The sequence below is a fragment of the Stegostoma tigrinum genome, chromosome 6 (genome assembly GCF_030684315.1).
Source record: "Stegostoma tigrinum isolate sSteTig4 chromosome 6, sSteTig4.hap1, whole genome shotgun sequence".
Classification (NCBI taxonomy): domain Eukaryota; kingdom Metazoa; phylum Chordata; class Chondrichthyes; order Orectolobiformes; family Stegostomatidae; genus Stegostoma; species Stegostoma tigrinum.
Genome location: NC_081359.1, coordinates 17163129 through 17187164, shown reverse-complemented (window position 1 = coordinate 17187164; position 24036 = coordinate 17163129). Strand labels below are relative to the sequence as shown.

The 24036-nt window shown below is 38.7% G+C and overlaps 1 protein-coding gene across 5 annotated transcripts in view; it reads left to right on the top strand.

Moving 5' to 3' along the window:
* The window catches only part of clybl (citrate lyase beta like), a 145186-nt gene that overhangs the window by 56867 nt on the left and 64283 nt on the right, over nucleotides 1–24036 (top strand). The window lies entirely within an intron of this gene.

Here is a 24036-nt window from a genome sequence, read left to right as displayed (position 1 = left end):
TCGTAACTATTTCAAGCATATGATGCAGCTTACTATTTTGGGCATCTTTAGTTCTGTTAGATTGTGAATTGGAGGGGTATGATTGACCTTACATGAGCTAAATTATAATGACCCTACATTATAATTTAGAACACGTTTCACTTTTGGAAACCAAGTTTTAATTCTATATTGATATTGATTGTCCTGCATCTTGTGGTTTTGATTTCATTGAAGCAAGCTTACGAAGGGGAGGTTGGATTCGTTCCCTTTAGAGAATAGAAGATCACAGGGAGAGTTGATTTTTTTTACAACAGCTCAAAATCATCACAAAGTGGATAGAGAGAAACTGGTCCCATTGGTAGAAAGATTGGGAACCATGAGGAAAAGTTTCTATATGTAGCAAGCGATTAAGATCTGGGAATTCATTTCCTGAAAGTGTGGTGGAGGCAGATACAGTCCTGAGTTCAAAAAAGCTAAGCGCCTCAAGTGAAAATATTCATAAGGGAATGAGGAAAGGCTAAGGAAGTGTGACAAGCTGAGGCACTGTCACAGAGAGCTTTTACAGTCACAATAGTTTAAAAGGCCTCCCATTTGATGATTTTAGACAAACCTGGACATTTACAACACGGAAACAGACAATTTGTTCTAACTGATCCATGTTGATCTTTATGCTTGTTCCCCCCACCAATACTTTATCTCAACCAGTCAACATATCCTTATATTCCTTTCTACTTTGTGCACACCCCGTGCTTTCCCTTCAAGGCATCTATGCTATTCACTTTAATGACTCATTTTGATAACAAGTTCCACATTCTCATCATTCTCTGGATAAAGAATTTTGTCCATTCCCCACTCGAATTGTTGGTGCAGTGGTATGTTACTATTTACTTAGGGAGTCCAAGTAGCTGTGGTAACATGTGCTATTACACACATGTCCTAGTCTAATATCAGGGGAGACGCTAATGTTCTTTCCAACAAATGGCCAATGAGGAATCTCTCTTAGAGCCAGCCTGCTTTGGATGTACTTATGTTGTGTGATGCTAAGATAATAGCACATGAAGAATCTCTTACACGTGAACTTGCAAAAATTGCACTCTACTTCTCATAAAGGATTTCTGGTTAATCTCCATCTCGATCTACAATCATCACATGAAGCCTTTCAAAGACAATCTGCCAAGCATGTTATTATATGCATGTGCAATTGCACGTTGTATAAAACCACTGACCAAAGTTTAACGACACTGAGTATTAGTTTCAAGGAAATAAAACACAATATTTGGTGCTAAAACTTTCAAGATACTTCAGTGTGTCCCATCATCAAACACAAAATATATATATTAGGCCATCATACAGAGTAGTAAAGTGCTTTCTTTCAGTTTTCGGCTGTGTCTGTTCAAATTGTTCAATTTAACGTGTGCATTACTTTTTCCTACGTCTTAAATTTTAGTAGAATTAGGAGAAAAAAATCTTACCCAGCCATCTTCAAAGACTGCACCAAATGTTAGTGTAAATAAGAAAGCTTTATTTCCATTCCATTTTGCCATCTCAATGCTGTTGTTGTCAATAACATTAGACTGTGGTGTGTTGGCATGTACTTTCATGATTCAGATTGAATCTTCAGAAATGGGCCATTCTGCAACTAATCCTGCTGCTCATTGTTTGAGTGTTGTCATTCAGGTACCACTCTTAAAGACTGATTAATGGATTAACAACCAAAAAAAGTCAAATTGCTCTGCAGTAAAGGTTTTCATAAACCCAGTGAGATTTTATGCATTAATGGAAAATGTGTATGTACACAGTCACTAGTTTATTACTATGCTGTCTTGAAGAGTATTGTTGTATAGTATGACCCAGAGGAGGAAGCTATTTGGCATATGGCATTGTGAGCTCTTTTAAAGAGCTATCCAATGAATCCTATTTTCCTGGCCTTTCCTCATAGGCCTGCATACATCCCCTCTTCGTAATTATGATTTGAAAGCCGCTTTTTGAATCTGCTTTCAACAGTTTCACTAATGTCCTTCAGGGAAGAAAATCTGTGATCTTCAACATGGTCTAGCCTACATGCAATTCCAGATGTACAGCAATGTAGTTGACTCTCAACTGCCGTCTGTAATGGCCTAGCAAGCCAAGCAATTCAAAGGCAACTAGACATGGCCAATAAATGCTGGCCAGCCGGCGATGCTCGTGTCCCACCAAGTTTAAAAAATGTTGTTGGAATGTTCCGTGTTGCTACTTTATGTTTATTGTCATTTTAGCTTTCCATGCCCTAATCTGTGAAGTAACAACAGAACTCATTGTGTTTTATGTAGCTTAAACTCTTCCATTAATAACAAAGTCATAAAATCTTACTATCTCATAAAATCCTGCGAGTATTGAACAGGCCAGTTACCATGTATGGAAAGAGAGATTTCATTAGAACACTAGGTACCCAGGATGGGAGTGTTTCCAATGAGTTGCCATTGAATCTTGTGAGTGAGTAAGCCGTACAGACAATGAAGAAACTTCAGTTTAATCTGCAGTGCAGTGGTAAGTCATGTAGCATTACCGAGGAGATGATGGGGACTCATAGCATTAAACATGATAATGGTTAAGAGTTTTTGCTCCCAAATAGTATATACATCTCATCTGCCCACTAAGGATTTAATTATCTCCTTTAATTTTTCATTGCTGTTTGTGTTTGCTTGGTATGTTCAAATTGGCTGCACCTCTTTCAAGAGCAACTTCACTTCAAAAATAAATTTACTGACCAGAGTGCTGTAAAATGTTTAGTGATTTTCATAGGTGCTATGTAAATGTGCTTCCTTTTTTTTGGTTTAATGAGGACTGAAACCAGGACATACATGTGAATGGTGTTTTGTTTGTACGCATGAATAATGTGGTTGCTACTTGGGTGAGATTGGCATGAGATCGTTGGAGCAGTACCAAAGAATTGAACCAAGACTTTGAGAGGACGAAAAGGAATGAAGTTTACATGTTTTCTAATTGATCTCATACATATTTCAAAAGCCCCAAAACAGGTTATCTGCTACCAATGCAGTGCTGTTTGTGGGAGCTTGCTCTACACAAATTGACCTTGCAATATTTTGTACATGACAATAGTGACTGTACTCAAAAGTGTACTTCATTGGCTGTAAAGCACTTCAGAACATCCTGAAAGATTCTGTATTATTGCAAGTCTTTCTTTTTTAAGTCCTGCCATGGCAGATGGCCATGTTGATTGATGACTTATCTCAGCAAGGATGGTTAATGAATTACAGGACTTAATCATTGTGAGCCTCTCCCATGCCCACAGCTGTTTAATGACTTAGCCTTTTCTATTGTTTCCTTTTAATGTTATTTGTTTCAAGAAATATACATGTTTTAATTCTGTTTTGTGCAGCTTATTGGCTACTTTTTAATACTTTTAATATTGGAGGATCTTTCATTTTTCAGCATTTTGCATCACCTACTCTGTTGCTATTTCTGTAGAAAATAACTTTTTTAGTTTCGAAAGATAGAACAGGAGGTGGCCATTAAGATCCTTGGTCCAGTCCATTCGGTTAGGTCATGGCTGTCTGTACCTTAATTCCACCAACCTAGCCTGGTGCTGTAACTCTGAATACCCTTAACAAAAAATATCTACCAGTCTTAATTTTCAAAATTTCATTTGATTTCCAATTTCACTGGCTGTTTTTGGGGGAGAATGATTGAGGTAAACACCGCCTTTTGTTTGAAGAAGGGCTTCCTAACAACCTCCTGAATGCCTTGCCTCTAATTTTAGCATTACAGGGGCTTCCCCTATAATATGTATTCCGGCAATGCGAATTAGATACAACGCAATTGATGAGTAGGGGGAGCAGTATTTGTAAAACGGGAACTTTGTGTTGACTATCATGTGATCCCCATGTCGACATTGCATGATTGGTTCAAGGATTTTGTCCTGAGCATGCACTAAAAGTGTCCCCATGCTGGCATCAAGGATCCTCGCACTATCAGAGGTACTGCCCAATTCTGCCGTGTTACCCACAAAATGCGTGGACAAAGTGGCAAGAATGATAACAAGAAGTGCTCTGATGATAAAATTGAAGATGGTGTATGTAAAAGAAAGACAAAAACACCGGAAGAGAAGCTCAATGTTGTAAGGCATTTGAGTTTAACGAGGGAACATGTGATATTGCTCGTGCAACAGGAATGAAGGAGTCTGGATATGAGTTTGCTCGCTGAGCTGGAAGGTTAGTTTTCAGACGTTTCATCACCATTCTAGGTAACATCATCAGTGAGCCTCCGGTGAAGCCTCATCGGAGGCTCACCGATGATGTTACCTAGAATGGTGATGAAACGTCTGAAAACTAACCTTCCAGCTCAGCGAGCAAACTCACATCCAGAAACTCAACCTGAGCTACAAATGAAGGAGTCTGTCTTACATACCATTAGAGATGTTGGAGAAAAGATTGAAGCAAACTGTATTGTTGGAACAAGTCTGAAAACTAGCAAATCTGTGAGGTCATGGACAAAGGAACTTGAGATTTCTAAGCTTCTAAGTGTGTGTATAGAAAAGCATCGAAGAAGTTGTCTAGGACCACCCTTCTCACCATAAAGGACAAAGTCTTATCAATTTATGAAGATCTAATAAAACAAGTTGAAAATCCTGCTGAAGTGCCTGCCTTTAGTGCTAGCAGTAGTTGATTTGCTGGTTTTAAGAACAAACTTTGCTTTTCATAACGTAAAGTTATGTGGCAAAGCTGCCAGTGCGGACAAGGAGCAAGTGAAGGCATTTCGTCTCACAGTAAAAAAAATTTGATGAAGAAGGCCACAACTTGCATCAGATTTTCAGTTTGGATGAGACAGGTTTATATGGGAAGCGAATGCCATCAAGTGCCTACATTTCTAGGAATGAACTACATGCTGCAGGCTTTAAGGTGGCAAAGAATCGCATGACTGTGCTGCTGTGTGCCAGTGCCAGTGGAGAATTAAAACTTAAGCCTGTGGTGTTGATTACCACTCTGCCAATCCGCAAGCCTTGAAAGGTTACCTTAAGTCTACTCTAGGCATCTACTGTAGGTCCAGCAAAAAAGTTGGATGACTAGCAAATTTTTTCTGACCTTATTGTTGATGTTTTCGAAGATGTTTTTAGAAAGTAAAGCAGCAAAAGAAATGTGGATTTCAAGATTCTCCTCATCCTGGATAATGTGTCAAGCCATCCTCAGACCATTGGTGAGCTTTCTGAAGCATCAACGTGCTATTTCTACCCCAAATGCAATTTCTCTCCATCAACCATCTCCATCACCAGGGTACAGTAGCAGCTTTTAAAGCTTATTATTTAAGGCACGCAGATTTTAAGAAGCTGATTGCAGCCACGGTGGTGGGGGGGGGGGGGGGGCACATTACGATCAGCGCTCTTCAATTTGGAAGAGCTTTAACATCAAGATTGCAGTTGACATGATCACGGAGGCCTGGAGTGAATACAGTAAGGACTACTTGCATGCACTTTTGTGGAAGCTTCTCCCACATTTTTTTCAAGATCTAAAAAGCTTTGATCCATCAGAAGAGCTCCAAAGAATCAAAAAGTATTGTGTAGATCTTGCAAAATAAGTTGGATTTGAAGAAATGGAGAGTGAGGATGTTGAAAACCTCTTTGAGTCCCAGTGTGAAGACATCTCTACAGCTCATCAACAACAACTTGCCACTGAGGGGGAAGTAGAAGCTGGAGATCGAGAAGTAGTAGTCCAGGATGCAGCACCACAAGAGTTTTCCACTACTGTTTTGTCTTCTATCCTGAGGGCAATTGAGAAGCAGTCACTATGATTAGAGGGCAACAGTTACAATGTAGAACACAGTAGGTTAGCAGTTCATAGAATAAGATCTTCTTTGGCACCCTGTGAGCTGCTTCTTCATGAATGAAGAAAAAGGTTAAAATAACAAAAACTTGACGTCTTTTTCAAGCCAACCCTCAAGAAACAGTCAGATGACCATGAACCACAGCCATCCACTTCTGGATTAACTATTTTTCACCCTAACCCTGCAAACAAAACTGCACCTGAAGGTAGTGGTGATGATGACAACCCTTAACTCCTGCATTAACAACAGACCTACCTCAGGAACATTCTCCCCCCATCATGTCTTCTTTACATTTTTTCAAATTAAAGTGATGAATTTACTGTTATTTCATTATTACATTGTCAATTAAACGTTTGTTCAAACTGTGCTATCCTATGTGTTATGCTTTTGATTGATTTTTGAGTCATTTTGAGCGTTTTTTTTTGTTAGTCTGTCCCAACCCCCTTTTTTCATAGACCCCGTTATTCTATACCATGATTTTCAACAGTGCATCATTTCACAGGAACGCATCTATTGCGTTATAGTAGAACCCCCTCTATTCTCCCTTAGTTTGATTAACCACCAGAAGTGGTGATTCTTTTGTGCTTGAGGTGTCTTTGCAGTCATGTTTAGAAGATATCTGTAAATCCGCTGCTCCCATTCATGTTACTGTGTAAAGGGCCAATAGTTGTACCTAACTAACAATTCTGCTTCCAGTGATAGGCCAGGTAAGATTAACCTTAGTTTGTCACCTCTTTGCACATAATATGATCAGCTGAAAAATAAACTCGCATATAACACCTTTGAACATTGTAAAACCTCCCAAGATACTTCACAGGAGCATTATCAGACAAAATTTTACACCGGGTCTCACAAGGTGTTTGGAATAGTGACCAAAAACGTAGAGTTGAGCGGCACCTTAAAGGAGTGGGAGAATTGGAGAAGAGAGGCAGTCCCAGAGACTTGGTCCAGGTCACTGAACGCAGAGCTACCAATGAAGGGACAGAAGAAACTGGGGATATGAAAGGGACCAGAATTGGAAGATTGTAGTGATCTTGAGTGGCTGTGGGCCAAAGAAGATCATAGATTTAGGGAGGGGTCAGACAGCAGAGGGATTTGAAAACAAGGATTGAGCACTTTAAAATCAAAGTGTTGCCTGCCAGAATTACAAGTTCAGGTCCTTAAAAATGGATGACATGGGCCTAGGGGATGTGCTGTTGGAACAGTCACCATACACTCAGGCCATGGTTCTAGACTTGCCCTACTGTCCTGGTCGTAGCACTAATGCAGGGCAACCATCTCACAGGAGCAGAGACATGAAAACATGATCTGCTACCACACCACGACATTATCACCCTGATACAAGAAAATTGTACCCAGAATGGTTCATTTTGAGGCTGTATACTGAACTGGAGAAATACCAGGAGATAATGGGTCCCAACATGTGCACATACGTATCACTTGTCTCTGTCTCAGTCGTGCATCAAAGGTCATACGTTCTGTCCCTATTCAGAGTACAAATTCAAATGCAATCCTGAGATGCTGTCTTTTAGATGAGACGTTAAAACAAGCACTGTACAGTGGTTAGTATATACAAAAGATTGCTTGCATTGGTGGTAGAAGCAGAAAACCTCAGCCGCTGTTTAGAAGGAACTAATCAGCTATTCTCCACCATTGGAATTTAGGGTTGTAGAATTAGATTACTTTTCAAAATATTTCCCTTTGCAGGATACAGGTTTAAGAACCAGGTAGGAGATGAAGATAATTTTTTTTTATACAGAGCTTTGCAATGAAGTGGAGTGCATTGCCTGAAAGGATGTTGGAAGCTGATTCAAAAGCAGCATTAAAGAACAGAGGCAGTGGGACTTATTGGATAACTCTTTTGAAGAACTGGCACAGGCACGATATGCCAGCTGCCCTTCTTGAGTGTTTTATGATTCTAAAGCTTCAAACCACCACAAAAACGTCGACTTAAATGTAAGTTAATATTATATTTGCCTAAGAGAGGTGGTACAGTCTGAGAATGTGGCACACAGTTTCCTACTCCAATTTATTCAGGCTTTCTGACTGAAAGTGCATGGCTATTTGAATTTTCTTGTTTTTCCAAACTATTCCAAAAGTCAACAGAGAAAGGATTGTAATCTTTTGATAGATATTGGGTATTAAGTAGCATTGACATGTCGACTTATTGTCCAGAGAACTAAATTGCATAAATGTTACGTTATAGAGCCTTGCACAATGCTGCTGGTTTCTAAGCTATTCACACAGCCTTTTGATCAATCTTCACTCATAAAGGGCCCGCTGTCTTCATTTGATACTGTTGTGTGATTAAGTGCCAACACCTCCTTCTAAAAATGATTGACGTTTTTTAATTAATGACTTTCTGAATTGTCTGTTGACATGCATATCTTTAGCTCATTAACATTAAATACTTACTTAAATAAACCTAAATAAAAACCAAAAGAACTGCAGATGCTGTAAATCAGGAAAAAAAGACAAAGTTGCTGGAAAAGTGCAGCAGGTCTGGTAGCATCTGTGAAGGAGAAAACAAAGTTAACATCTTGGGTCCGGTGACCCTTCCTCAAACCTGTTCTAAATAAACCTCTTGCACGTAATTAAAATGTGCAACTCTCAGAATGAGTGAATTTATTTCATGCCTCCTAATTTTTTTTCACACCAAATGTAACCTTACTTTATGCTGGTTGAAGATGAAGAGGTCTTATATTTTGAAAGATTTAATTCCACAGAGTTAATAATTGAACCAAAGAATTTTGATTTAATAACGATATCTGAAATAACCAAGAGAATTTAAAATACCTTTGCATTGAATAATAATGGAGCCATTTAACTCTTTTCTGTAGCAAGTTTACAACTTGATGTATGAAGGTGAATTGGCGAGCAGCCTTCATAATGGCTGCTGTCAGTTTAACACATAACATTAGCAAAAGAAAAGGCAAGAAATGCAGAGCACAGGAGACCAGGCAGTCTCCTGATTTGAACTGTTTTTGCTCTTTGATGGCATTATTGCTGCAGGCTATCATTTTACATTTTATGTCAGCTGCCTTTGTCAAGCAATCATTATTGATGCTGAACTCTGTTTTAATTCCCACTCCTCTGCTAATCAATTACAGCACTTATCCATTAATCAGGTGTTGTGGCAGTCTTTCAGAAGCTTAATAGTAGCTTTTTCGTGACAACTTGACTCATTGTGAGATACGATACCAGGATTACCTTTTCAGCAGATTTCTACATTATTTCTGCTCTGAAATTATCATATTTTCCCATGACCTACAGATTATCATTGTGTTTATTACTAAATGGATTAAGCGCCTCCAATGAGTTGTTCAGAGTTATACTGCATCCTTTATGTCATGCAGCCATTTATTCTATATATTATATTTACCTGCATTTTCATCAAATGATGCAGCATAGAGAGGTCATTCAACATATTATGCCTGTGCCAGCTCTTGGAAATTAGTACCAATTAGCATCACAACCCTGTTCTTCCTCTATTACACTGTAAATGTTTTCCCCTCCAAGTTTATATTTGGTTCCCTTTCGAATAAAATGATTCATTTCACTTTTATAGTGCTTTCAGGTGGCATATTCTATATCATAGCAATTCACTGCATTAAAAATCATCTCATCTCCCCTCTGATTCCTTTTGCCAATTACCTTAAATCTGTTTCCTCTAGCTATTGACTTTCCTGCTAATGAAAACCATTTCTCCTCAGTTAATTGATCAAAACTCTACATAATTTTGAATGCCTTCTTAAATTTTTCCTTTCCTTTCCCTGCTATAAAGAGCAAAATCCCGGCTCCCACACTTTTCATATAAGGGAATTCTCTAATTCCAAGTACCTTTCTGGTAAATGCTCTCTGTACTCTCTCAAAACCTGGACGTTCAAGTGCTGCATAGATCTTGATGCCGTATTCCAGCTGGGGCCAAATCGGTTATTTGTAAAGTCTTTAGCATAACTTTCATGTTTTGGTGTGTCATTTATAAAACCTTAGTTCCCATATTAAATTTAAAATTACTGTTTATCTTCTTCATCACTTTAATTTGGAAACGTTTATTCTTTTTAGCTTTATTCTTCCTCTGGCCCTATCCTAAGATGCTGACTCTCAATGGCATTTCATGAGCTCTGAACCTTCCAGCAGAACTATTATCTGTGTTTTCAGAGAGTAAATTTTTTTTAACTCAGGGATCACAAGGTAGGGGGACTGAATTACATAAAGCTTTGAAACAGCTTTGACAGGCAATTTGGCCTAACTACTCTAAATCAGTAATTCTGCATCCCATCCAACACTACCAATGTATCCCTGTATTCCTGTCTGTCTTTTGTGTGTATGTATGTTGCTCGGTGGGAAGTACTCTCACTCTGAGTTTGAAGGTTTTTGGGTCAAGCCTTATTCCAAGGACTTGGAGAGTAAATTTTCCTTGTTGATACTCTAATGCATTAATGAGGAAGTGATGCACTGTGAGAAGTTCTGTATTTCAGCTGGAAGGTTTCTGCCTGCCCCAATATGAATACCGAAGGTGTCATGCAGTGTCATTTATATAAATGAACACAGAAGGCTTGGTTAGTAAATTTGTAGATGACACTTAAATAGATGGCATAGTAAACAGTGAAGAAGATTTTCTGAGGTTACAAAGGGATCCTCATCAAATTGGTCAATGGGCTGAGAAATGGCAGATGAAGTTCAGTCTGGATAAATGCGAGGTATTGCATTTCGGCACAATTAATGGTAGGGCCTTGGGTAGTGTTATAGAGCAAGGGACTGGTGTGGAGTTACAGAATTCTTTGAAGTTTGCTTCACATATAGACATGGTTAAAAAGGCATTTGGCACACGTACCTTCATTGCTCATTCCTTTGAGTATAGGCGTTGGGAAGTGAACATGTCACCTGGGTTTAATCAACTGAATGGACCTATTTTCTAGCTGATTTACGTGTTATATTAAACCTTCATCCAGTCGTTCTATATTACAGTTAGGCTATTTAGATGAGCAGGTCACAAGTTTGAGTAATTTAAATATCAAAGGTTGTTTCATGCACTTTCATGATTCTTTAAAAGTGATGAATGTAAGAATCACCTTGCCATGTTTGCGGTAGCTGACAGACATCGGTATCCAGTCTACTAATGCTTTGCCTTATCTTTAAATCCACCCATGACTCTCATCTATCTCTGCAATTTTCTACAACTCTTTATCTCCATTAACATATCATTGCTTCGCCAATTCCGGCTTCTTGACCACTCTACTTTTATCCTTCACTGTTGGCGGACATGCTTCAAGCCCATATGTAAAGGCCTGTGCATGTAGTGACCTGTCAAATAGGCTCCCGTTCAGATAATGAAAGATTCCGATGTTGATTTTAGTGTGCTCATTGCCTGATCTAGGCAGTTGACAATTTATCACAATTTTCTGATACTTTATTGTGAAGCAGCAATTTAGATATACTACATTATTTAACTAGGCAAAGAAAGGGAATATATGACCTGTGACTGATGAGGATGCTTTATTGATTCTGAAGCTGTTCTGTGGAATGGAGGAGTGAAGGCACTGTACTCCCATGTCCCAGTGATCCTAAGCCCTTTTGTGATGGTCTCTGGTCGGCTTTGGTGGTCTTGGTCCCAACAGTCTACATTCTTTGGCTGTTGCGGAGGATCTCTTGGTCTTCCCCAAGAAAGGTAGTGTTGCTCGACTCCCTGGATTTTGGTCTGTCTTCCATCTGCTTGATGAGGACTGCTCAATGCAGGCTACTTTCTGGAGTGCACCCAATGACTACTACTACTTACAAGATCTGCTTGATGAGAATTTCCTAAAAACAACTCCCCACTTCCCCGAGCAGTCATTGTTTTATAATATTTCCGGCAGCGGGTTATTTTCACTCTATCGATCAATTGTCTGAAACCTTTTGGCCAATATCCATAGAACAACTACGCATGATTACCATTGTCCTCTTGTCCACCTCCATTTAAAGGTTAGTTTTCATTCCCTCTAATAAATGGTACACTGATAATAGAGTACATTTAGCACCAGATAAACTGTTGACATTAGTTCAGTGGGCATCGTGACATCTGTGCGTCTCATAATTTTTCCCTTTGTTTCATATGCTAAGATTTTAGAAAGTTAAATTACTCTTGTAATAGCTGTTAACTGAAATCTCATTCTGTACAGTAAATACTGGGAAAATTCAGTTTTTAAGGAGCCCATAACACAGTAAGGTGAAGGTGAGTTGCCTATGTCAATACATTTATTCTGTTGTTGTATTACAGCACTTGAGAGAATTTGTGAGGAGTTGAGGATACATGGGGTTTTCACATCTTCAGAATTACGCTGTGATTCCAGGAGCTAAAAGTTAAAATTAACTAATGCAGAAAATTATGTGAGAACTTTGTAGAACACTATTTGGGTCCCACTTGTACGATTATGCCCAATCTGACCATCACACTTAGGAAGGATGCAAGATCTTGGAAAATGTGCAGAGGAAGTTTACCAAAATGGTACCAGGATTGAGGGACTTCTGCTATGTGAAGAGACAGGAGAAGCTAAGATTTTTCTCTTTATAGCAGGGAAAATTAGGGAGGAGATATAATAGAGATGTCCAGAATTAATAGATAGGTTCAGATAAAATGAATGAGGTGAAACTGTTTTCAGTGGCATCAGAATTGATAACAAGAGGACTGAGATGTAACATAATTGGCAGAAGAACTAGAGATTTATTTTACCCACTGGTGGGATGAGCTGCATGAAAGGGTGGTGGAAGCAGATTCCTTAGAGACCTTTGAATAAGAATTGGATAAGTTATTGAAGAGGGAGACAGTTACTGGGTCGTAAAGAAGAAATAGGATTAATTGGCTAGCTCTGGAAATAACTGGTACAGGCACGCTAGGCCAAATTACTTTCCACTCTGTATTAGAGCATTTGATTTCATAATTCACATATTTTAGAAAGTAATTTTTAGGAGTTTAGTTTGTGTAGGTAAATAGAAACAGTTGATTGTGAGAAATTTGAAGGGAGAAAACTTGTGGATAACTCACCTCTGTACTTTTGGTAGGGATAAATGAGTTCAAAAGACTTATGACCAAGATTTCTTAATGGAACCGGCAAATCTGGAATGACTGCAGTTAGTTCCATTAGAAATATTGATTATTCGTATGGGTTCCAAAATAAAATGCCTGTTTTGAAGGCAAAAGATAATTAAGTTATTTACTTTTGAAAATGTCCTAAAGTACGCCACATCGCCATAGATATGGACTGTGGAGGTGAGGGAAGTGTCTTTGTTTCGATTTATCTATGTGTGTTTTCTCACAGAAACAGACAGTTCAGCTTGGGGTTAGGCACAGTGAGAAAGTCTGCCAAGTCAGCTGGAAGATCTAAGCGCTGTACAGAACCTGCAGGAGAAGACTAGCAGAGAACAGACTGTGTCTGTTGAAAGTGAGGGTAAGGAGCCCAAAGACCATCACGAACTAGAGTATCAGTGATAATGGGAACTGCAGATGCTGGAGAATCAAAGATAACAAAGTGTGGAGCTGGATGAACACAGCAGGCCAAGCAGCATCTTAGGAGCACAAAAGCTGACGTTTCGGGCCGAGACGAAGGGTCTCGGCCCGAAACGTCAGCTTTTGTGCTCCTGAGATGCTGCTTGGCCTGCTGTGTTCATCCAGCTCCACACTTTGTTATCACGAACCAGAGTATTCCTGATTATTAAATCACTGAGATTCATTTTGGAGAATATGGTACACTTGATACCAAAAGGAGAAGTGAATAAGCCCTCAGAATAGTATACATAAGTATTCATTTTGTCCTCTACTCACCAAGTCTCAATGAAAATGCTACATATTTATCTGTCAGTGCGTTGAAGTCTGAATTGCAATTTGTGACTGATAGTCGTATACAGCCCTTCAAAGGGATATCTGTTAGATGGATGTGATACTTGAGCTTGGTTATTTTCATTTGGGGAAATGCTGTCTCATGGAGGTATGTGAAGTCAAAGTAGGCTTTTATTTTAGAAATGCAGGATAATAGAAAGAAGTTCTGTCTGAGAGTCCCAAAAATCATTGTTCCTTGATCTGGTTTTCAGCTCAATTCATAATGCTTCGTAATTGTCTTATCAACTCCATTGCTTTGTAAAACAAACACCTAATGGAATTTTGTAGCCAACCCACCAATATCAGCTTGAAGGAATGGATTTTATTTAAATATAACAATTTGCTCCATCACATCTAATTTGCATTGAGTTCCTCTGCTAATTTCCTAAACTGTGTACAGCAGTTTCTGGTTGGCATCATTTTCTTTGCCTTTGGTTTTTTTTCTAGTATTTTCTCCAGACTTGGGAAGTATTGAAGAATTTTATTCTTGACTTGAAAAAACTCTAGATCCAGTTTAAATTTGAGTGCCTTCACAGCACTGATCATATTTGCTAAGTCTCTGACCTGTCCTTGCAATACACAGTTCATCTCACTGTTTTTGCATTAAAGCTGTAAGGAACCTGAAGCCACACAACCATGCGTTGTCTGAGAACTCATTGCTGACTTCCTTCCTTGATTTTAGAAAAGTCACAATTTCTTGAATTAAATTGAAAAATGTTTCCCTCAAAACTTTCTGTTTCCTCAACCTAACCACCTCATATTAACATGGACAATTACTTTACCATAGACAGCATTGAGTTTATTAAGTAAGGAATTAAACCAGTGGAGAACTTACATGGTGAATGGCAGGGTCCTGGGGAGTGTCGTCAAGCAGAGAAACCTAGGGTGCAGGTGCTTAGTTCCTTGAAAGTGGCATCTCAGGTAGGCATGGCGGTAGAATGTGTTTGGCATGCTTGCCTTCAGTGGTTAGAATATTGTGTACAGGAGTCGTGATGATATGTTACTGCGGTAGCAGACATTGGTAAAGCTACATTTGGAGTACTGTGTACAAATCTGGTTGCGCAGCTATAGGAAGGATGTTATTAAACTGGAAAAAGTGTTTAAAATATTTACAGAGTTGTAACTGTGTTTGGAAGGTTTGCATTCTATGGAGAGGCTGGGATTTTTTTTTTCCCTGGAGCATTAGACGCTGAAGGGTGACCTTAGCCTAGATAAGGTGAATTACCAATGTCTTTTCCCCAGGATAGGGGAGTCCCAAACTAGAGAGCATAGGTTTAAGGTGAGAGGCATAAAATTTAAAAGGAACCTTAAGGACAACTTTTTCATAAAGAAGGTGGTATGTATATAGAATGAGCTGCCAGAAGAATTAGTAGAAACAAGTCCAATTACAACATTTAAATATCATTTAGACAGGTACATGGATAGGAAAGTTTTAAAACAAAAAAGGCCAAATGCAGGCAAATGGGACTAGTTCAGTTTAGGAAACCTGTTTGTCATGGATGAGATGGGCCAAAAAAGGTCTGTTTCCATGCTGTATGACTATGACTCTATGACTCCATGACTCCAAATGGTGTCAAAGGGCTTTTACTTGAATCAAGTTTAGAACCTCAACAACAATTTTCATGAGAAAAATACATAACTTTACTCACAAATGCGTGCTAATGGATTTTACAGTGGTAATTGATAAAAGAGGGGAAATCAAGATCGTTTCTGTGAAATGCAATAAAGCCCACATTTGTGCTAAGCACGGCTGATGGATCATCAATTGTGGTGGAAACCATTTTCTTGATTAGAGTGTTTTTCCAAGCATGTTCCTTCTATGTTTATTGTAGTTATCCTCTGTTGTTGCCCTCTCTTTAAGGGGCTAAAGGGTAAGACCTTCTTTAGTTGTTACGTCCCTGAAAACCAGGTGGACAAAAACAATCTGGTGATCTGTGTCTGTCATGTCAGTGAATTCATTAAACTGCACTGAGAAACATTCACAGACCTTCAAGTTTTGCTTTGGTTGCCAAAAGACACCTTTGTCCAAAGGTTCCTCTAATCTTTCTGGAAGCACCCAGTGATGTTCTGGATTGCTGTTATAAAATCTGAAGTGTCTAAAGCCACAGTAATTGCTTCTTTAATTACTTTGCCAACTGTGAATACTTACTTGTATTTAGTCAGAAAATGCTAACACGAAATAATGTTTCAGTACAGACTTAAACTTTTGCTGCCGATTTGGAAAACAATGATTGTTGAGCTTTCAAAATGGCCTTTAGCTCATCAATTTTCTTCGTCCGAAAGATGCTTTTTCATGGGAAAACCATCCTTGAGTTTACTTACGCATTGTTGGGTGGTGTCATTTCAAGTTCCCTTTTAGTTATTTGATGTACTTTGGTGACACAGTCGGCACATGCTTTTATTTTTTATTGTTGTAAGCAGAAATTCATTTTCCCATTCTGCGTGAAAGCTCTACATTTTCAGTTTTATTTTAAATGATCAAGGCCCATCACTTGTCATTATTGCTAGGCAGGGTCACTTTTTTTTTGGCTTAGATTAGGACAAAGACAGCTCTACCTAGTGGTATACAACTGAGAACACAGTTTGGGTTCAGTCATGCAATGCACAGGATAAGCAACCAAGTATAGAGGCTTTGTTTAATCATGTTTTAAAATTGGTTGAAGTTAAACACCTGCACTTGTACCAATCATGAGTTTTAAGTATGGATCGGGAAGCTGCTTTCCCCAGCTCTTGCTTCACCTTGTAGTCAAGATATCTCTCAGCCATGTTGTCGACGGAAATGTTGTCGACTGCTTTCAAGAGTGGAAGCACAGGAAGTCACTTCTGTGGACATGATTTGATTCCAAGGCCCTGAGTCAGCTTCAGTTGTCCAGATGTTGGATGTGGGATGTGGAAGCATTCCCAATAATGTTTCTTTGTCCTGCATGAACCTCTAGCTCAGCCTCCAGAAGTGGGAGTCGTGTATAGTTCTGATGTTTGATTTGCATACTCAACTTAGAGGGGACACAGGCTGCATATGAGGGTCTGAGACCGAGATAGACTATAAGAGTCTCTCACAGTCTACAGGTTGGAGAGCACAGTGTTGTGGTATTCTGCCCCAATCTCCTAGCCATTCTCTGTCAGTCCTCTTGCCTTTCTATTGAGCCCAGTGCCTGAAACACTTAATTTGCCTCATCCTTTCCTGTCTCTGCGCTGCCTTCAAATTCTAATTCCTATGCATGCCATCTTTCTTTCACCTGAGCTTGACTTCTGCTGCCAGTGTGCCAAAATCTGGAATTCTCTCCCTAGTTCTGTTCCCTTTTCTGCCTTTAAGACTCTCTTGCAAAACTAGCCTAGCTTTAATCACCTCTGTCCAAATATCTCCTCCTTTGATATGTGGTCCAGTGTTTTTAATTGCACCTTTAGAAAACACTTTCAATCATTTTTCTGTATAATACGGCTGTTTCAAAGCAAGTTGGTGATTAGTTCTTTCTTTATTCAACAAGAATTTAAACTCGGGCCTCATCTGCTTTCTCGGGTGAATGTAAAACATCCCGTGATGATATTTCAGAGAAAACCAAGTAAGTTCTCCCTGGTGTCCTGTTCAATGTTGATTCCTCAACCAGTGTTGCTCAAAAACCGGATTATCTGATTGGTATTGCATTACAATTTTGATAAAATATTTTTCACAAATTTGGTGCAACATTTTCTAAGTTGCAACTGTAGCTACAATTCAGAGTATATATCATTGGCAATAAAGTGCTTTCATGTGGTCATGAAAGGTGCTATAGAAATACAGACTTGCTCTCTGTTCTAACAAAAATGATTTATTTTTCATTTGTCCCCATAATGTGGGCATTGCTAGCAAGTCAGGCGTGACATTATGATGGAAGGAAGGATGTTAGTGAAACAGCTGAAGATGGTTTGGTCTAAGACACTGTCCTGAGGAATGATGTCCTGGAGCTGAAATGAATGACCTTCAAGAACCACAGCCATCTTTGTCCTAGGTATGACTCCAACCAACAGATTTTCAACAGTTCTCATTGACTCATGTTTTGCTCTGATTCCTTGATACCAGCCTTCAAGACAGCATTTGGCTGAGTAAAAGGCAGTGATCCTCACCTCTTATCTTCAGTTTAGCTCTTTGGTCTTGTTGGACCATGGCTGTAATGAGATCAGGAGCTCAGAACTCAGACTGAGCATGAGTGAGCAATTTATGACTGAGCGAGTGCTGCTTAATGTAATAAATATGTATGAAGCTTTAAAGTGTAAAAGATGCTTCTCTTAATTTTTTGACTTGGGCAAGATGTTGAAATGTACAGATATCTTTTGTGCGGGTACTGGTTAGTGATAATTTAAATTAAAGTCTTCAGACTCTGACCATGTGATCTTTAAAAACAGCAGACTTAAAAATTGCAACTATCCACCTTTATTTTATAGTGTTGTGTGTTAGCAGAATCTTTAACTACCTTTATTCTAATGTCATAAAACATTTTGCGATCTTTCCATCATTATCTCAGTATTCCAATTGTAGCTTATTCTAAAAGCTGTTTGTGGTCAGTATATGGATATTTCTTGTTCATTTCTGTTGTCATGACTGATTTGTTGTTGTGGCCAGGACCCTTCAATTATAAGGTTGGCTTTCTTCAGATTTGGTGCATCATCTTAAGAACAAAATACTGCCATTTGTTTAATAAAGCAAATACTGTAAATTTTTGTCATTTATCCACTTTCTGTCCTTGGCTTTAAAATCAGGAAAGTTTTAGATATTATGTCTTAATCTTGAAATGAAAACTCTTCCTGCTCCAAAATGGAGTGGTTAAATGCAATCTTTATTCAACTGCATGCAGTGCAGTGCATGAATTAAACTAGTGTGCCAACTGAAAGAAACATGGAAAATTATGCAAACACAGTAAACTATTTTCTGGGAAATCCTCAAATCCAGATTTGTTTGTTTAATTGGTGTCAGCATGTCAGCTAAGATGTGGTCAATATTTGAATGACAGCTGGTTATCATTACCACCATCTGTTTGTACAGATTGTCTCAACCATTTGTCTGTCTCCCACAGATCATCGTTTTCAGTCTCATAGATGACATTATGCATTCTTTAACGCATAATATTCTCTGGATGAATGTTGTCAATGCATTCACTTTCTACTAGTTTCTACCAGAATTCAGCGCAGAATCAACAATGGCCTTGCATTCAGTGGTATTTCTTAATCTAGTGAGATATCCCAAGTCACTTTGCAAGTGCCTTCATGGACAAAATCTGACATAGACCATGAAAGGAGATATCAGGATGACCAAAAGCTTTGACAAAGAGGGAAGTTTTAAGGAACTTCGTGAACAAGGGAAAGATTTTAGGAAGGGAATTCTAAAATTTACATTCAAAGCGTCCGAAGGCACACGATCAACAAGGAGGGAGCACTTGACATTCAGGAGGTTCAAGACAAGAGGCCTGAGCTGGAGCAATGCAGAGAAGCCAGAAGATTGTGGGGGCTGGAGGATGTCAGAAATAGGGAGATCCTGAGATGCTGCTTGGCCTGCTGTGTTCATCCAGCTTCACACTTTGTTATCTTGGATTCTCCAGCATCTGCAGTTCCCACTATCAACAATGCAAGGTCATTGTTGGATTTGAGATCAAAGGTGAGAATTTTAAAATTGCAGTAGCGTGAAGCTGAGAATCAACATACGTCAGCACACAGAGGGATATTGGCTGCATATGAAATGTACTCATGCTGACTAAAATCCTGATTGTGATATCATGCCCATGACACAAAATTGACAAACAAGAAGAACTAGCCCATCAAGTCTGCCCTACACTTCATGGCGGATGGGACACTGTGACTTGCCCGTTTTTGCTCTACTCTGCTACAATGCGTTCAGCATTAAACAGTCTGTATTGTCATATTTGATGATGAGGAGAAATGTGTGATTACCGATCCTTCTAGATAATTCAGTGTTTTGTATATGTGTGGGAAATGTTGCACATTTAATATATTTTCCAATTCTAAAGAAAGCAAACTGCAATTTACTGAGTACCTTTCATGATCTCAGGATACCAGGAAATTCTTTACAGCCAATGGAGTAATGTTTGAAATGTGCTCACTGTTGTAATTTAGGAAACCTGGCAGCCACTTTGCATAAAGCAAAGTATTACAATGATATCTGTCAGGATGCTAAGAATAACTCCCTATTCCTTTGAAATTAGATGATAGAACTTTATGCGTGAGCTTGAGATCAAATGGGGCTTCAGTATTTAGTATATATTTCCAAAGACATCTGAAGTGGAGCACAGTCATATATTCAAAACTTTGTGTCGTGCAGTGGTAGGAAAGTGCATATGTGTCAAAGAACTGGAGAGGTGCCAGTGCATATACCTGGGTGACTGCAGGCCAGATAGTGTGGTAGTTGAAGTCAGGGAAGACTTAACCTAAAGATTAAATAGCAAAATATGTCATGGGAAAAAATCAATAGATGTTGCAAGCATAAATTTCAGTGAAGAAAGTGCTATTGACAAAACTTGTTCTTGAAGTCTTCGAAGTAGCGGCAGTGATGCTGAATGGTGAAAAGCAGAAGACCATAGAATTAATCGTTTAGTCATACAGAACTTGGGAATTACTGAAAAGAAGACGTTTTGTTGAAGATAACACAGTGTGGAGGTGGGGGAACACAGCAGGCTAAGCAGCATCAGAGGAATAGGAAAGTTGACTTTTTAGGCCAGGACCCTTCTTCAGAAAAGAAGGGCCCAGATCCAAAACATCAATTTCCTACTGCCCTGATGCTGCCTAGCCTGCTGTGTTCCTCTGCCTCCACACTGTGTTATCTCTAATCCAGCATCGGCAGTTCTTACAGTCTTATTTTGTTGAAGCTTTTCTTGGATTCATCAGGACAATTTGCATGAAATATCAATGAAAAGGTCAAATAACATTTCGTCTGTAGGAGAGTGCTGATTTCTCAACAAATGTAGGCTAGTTGATTTAGCTGTTGCAATAGAGAATGCAATTGTCAGTGTTCCTGCTCCTATGATACTGCTTGGCCTGCTGTGTGCATCCAGCTCTACACCTTGTTATCTTAAAAAAAATTTGTGTTCAGCAATAATCACTCTGAATTATTACATTGCAGTGGGGTATTCCGCACATGCCGCACATCATGTGTACCTTGGCTGTTCAAGAGAACTGTTCACCAAATTCCATGTCTCTGGCTTCCTCCTTTAACCCAGGGCATTCATTCTTTTCAGACGAATTCCCTTTTAAAATGCCATGATTGGACCTGCTTCTACCATAGTGTCAGGCGATGCATTCCAGACTTTAACAACCACTGAAAGAAAAGTTTATCCCGCTGTCGCTTTTACTTCTTTTGCCAATTACTTTAAATCTGTGGCTCTTGTTCTTGATCCTTTCATGAGTGGAAACAGTGTTTCCATATTCTGTCATGACTGCTCATGATTTTGCGTACCTTTATGAAACCTCTTCTCAGCTTTCCTCTTCTCAAAGGAAAGCAGTCATAATTCAACAAATCTAATTGAAGTTCGTCATCTCTGAAACTATTCTGTTGAAAATTTTCTGAACTGTCTGCAATGCCTTCACTATCCTTTTTTCTAAATTGCAGCCTCCACAAATAGATGTAATACTCCAGCTGAGGCCAAAGTAGTGGCTTGCCTGTGACCAACACAACTTCCTGATGCTTGTACTCTAAGCCTAGGATACTGTAAACTTTATTAACTTTGCTCAAACTCTACCTATCCTGACACCTTTAATAATTTATACGCATATATACTCAGGTCCCTCTGATCCTGCATCCCATTCTAGAGTTTTACCTTTATTTTGCATTGGATCTCTATTTTATTCCTTCTAAAATTTATCACCTTACATTTCTAAGCATTTAACTTCATCTGTCACATATTTACATATTTCACCAACTTAACTATGCTCCTTTTGAAGTTTAAAACTATCCTCTAATAAATTAATTGCAGACGATTTTCCCTTCACAAACCATGTTAACTTTTCTAATTAACTTGTATTTGTCCACGTGACTTAATTTTGTCCTGAATTGCTGTTTTCAGAAGTTTCTCCACAATAAAAGTTAAAGCATTCAATTGGTTGGCTGACCTTTGCTTCCTTTTTTTGAACAGGGGTGCATTTTTACAGCCATGTGGCACCACTGCTGAGTCAAAGGTAAATTATTGTCAGTCACTGCAACTTGTGCTGCCCCTCAGCATTCTTGGATGCACTCCATCTGGTTCTTTATTAACTTTTAAGTACAGGTAATCTGTGCAATAACCATCACTTTATCAATTTCATATCTGACTCTGTCACAGTGGCCAAGTAGCATCATTATCTTTGGTAAAGTCAGATGCAAAATATTAATGTAAATGCTATTCCCCACCTCCATGCTTAAATCTCCTTTTTCATCCCAAGTCAGTGCTGTTTCTCTTTTTACCACTCTGTTATTCTGTATACAACCTGTGGCACTGTGGAATTTCAGATAGCTTTCAGTAAGCCTTTTGAAGAAGAGCAATTGACATGGAGGTAGGGTTGAAAAAGTAGAATTAAAGATGTTTCAAAAAGAGGGGACAAAATAGAAGTTGAGTTGGATAGAATTTTGAGTGTATGGAGGTACTTTGGGGAGTCACACAGCATTCTCTTCTGGGATCCCAACTGCACATTGTACATATGAGTGGTTTGGGCAAAGGACTGGAGGGACTGGTGTCCGCATTTGTGGATGACACCAGGACAGGAGATTAAGAGAAGCTGCAAGGCAATCTCAATAGGTTAGTGAAGTAGGCAGAAAGAGACAAGTGTCACTTACTTTAATTTGGTCAAAAGATGCTAATTATTTTTCTTATAAGCAAAACCTAAATGGCCTGGATGAATGGACCAGTATGTTGAGTGTAACCAGGCCGTGAAGAAAACAAATTAAATAGCAGTCTTTACAAGAGTGGAGATGGAGTATTAAAAGAGAAGTATAATGGTATATATGTATAAAAAGTTAGTGAGAGTACAGTTAGATTATTATATGCCAGTTTGGGATCCGTAGTGGCGAAGAAAGATTTGAATTGATGGGAAAACATAGATTGAAATTGTGATAGCTATAATTTGTTTAATATAATTGATTTTAAGTTTAGATTTCCTTTGTGCCTAAAGTTAATAATTAACATTCTGTAGCCATGGTGATTTTTAACAACAGTTTATGAAGACTTCTTTGGCAGCCTGATGGTTTCTTTGTTTACTTTAGGATTTTACAACCAAGCAAGGTTTAATGTCCCTCAAGGCCTGTTATAAATTTCTGGACTGAGTTTTTTTTTGTGACCTTTGGTGAAACACCCATAACCTAGAATGTGAGAGACTTTTTTTTTCAGTTTTCCTTTGCTTTTGAGACAGTTCTATGTAGTCCTTGGGTGGAAATGATTGTATAGAGTAGGTGGTGCTGGAAAAGAGGGAGTATAATAAAACTAATTTACCTTAGATTAAGGAATTAGTGATACTGCCAAACCAAAAGTGGGGGAATAAAATCCTGAGGGTGTTACTCGAAGCTGAGTACTTTTAAACACAGATATATAATAGTTCCAGGACAAAGGTATCTGTGTTTCCATTTCCTGACTTAAAGTCACAGTCACCTCAAACCTATATAGGTGTAAGGAAAAGATTTTATCACTCAAGGTGAGCACCATGCAAGATGTGTGTTTAAGCACTCTACAAAGGAATTTTTTGAACTTGTAGAGATATGCTTGAGGATTAATGAAATTTTATTTTGAGGTTAATCTCTTTGAATTTGTATATAAAGTAAATAGATTGGTTTATTCTATTTTATCTTCATTTCTTCTGGTAGAATAAAGTTCTGTTTTATTGTTATATCAAAATGTGCAACATTGTGTTTCTGACTCAGTAAGAGACAACTTTATTAACCTTACTAACCCCAAACAAAACAAAATATAATCAATCAAGCCATATTTCAGTCTCATATTTGAATTGTCCAGTAATAACGTCAGGTTGAAACAAAGGGAATGAGGGGTTTAGCAGGAGAGGAGATGGGATTAAGAGGAAAAGACTTAGGACCAGGAGCCCAAAAACTTCCTTTTACACAAAAGTATGAATTTATCACTCTCAAAATCCTGGAATTTCCACCAATCAAAAACTGAACTGTGGCTACAAGCAAAGGTCAGAAAATGGAAATTTTATGGTGAGCTATCCACCTGTCTCTCCAAAACCTGTCCACCATCTACAAGGCACAAGCCAGGAGTGTGTTTTGAATACTCCCCACTTGGAGTAGTGGACAAGCTTGGACAAGTGTTGCTCCAACAACACAAAGGAAGCTCGACACGATCTCGGACAAAGCAGCCCATTTGATTGGCACCCCATCCACCACCTTTAATGAGGTGGCTTAGTGGTTAGCACTGCTGTCT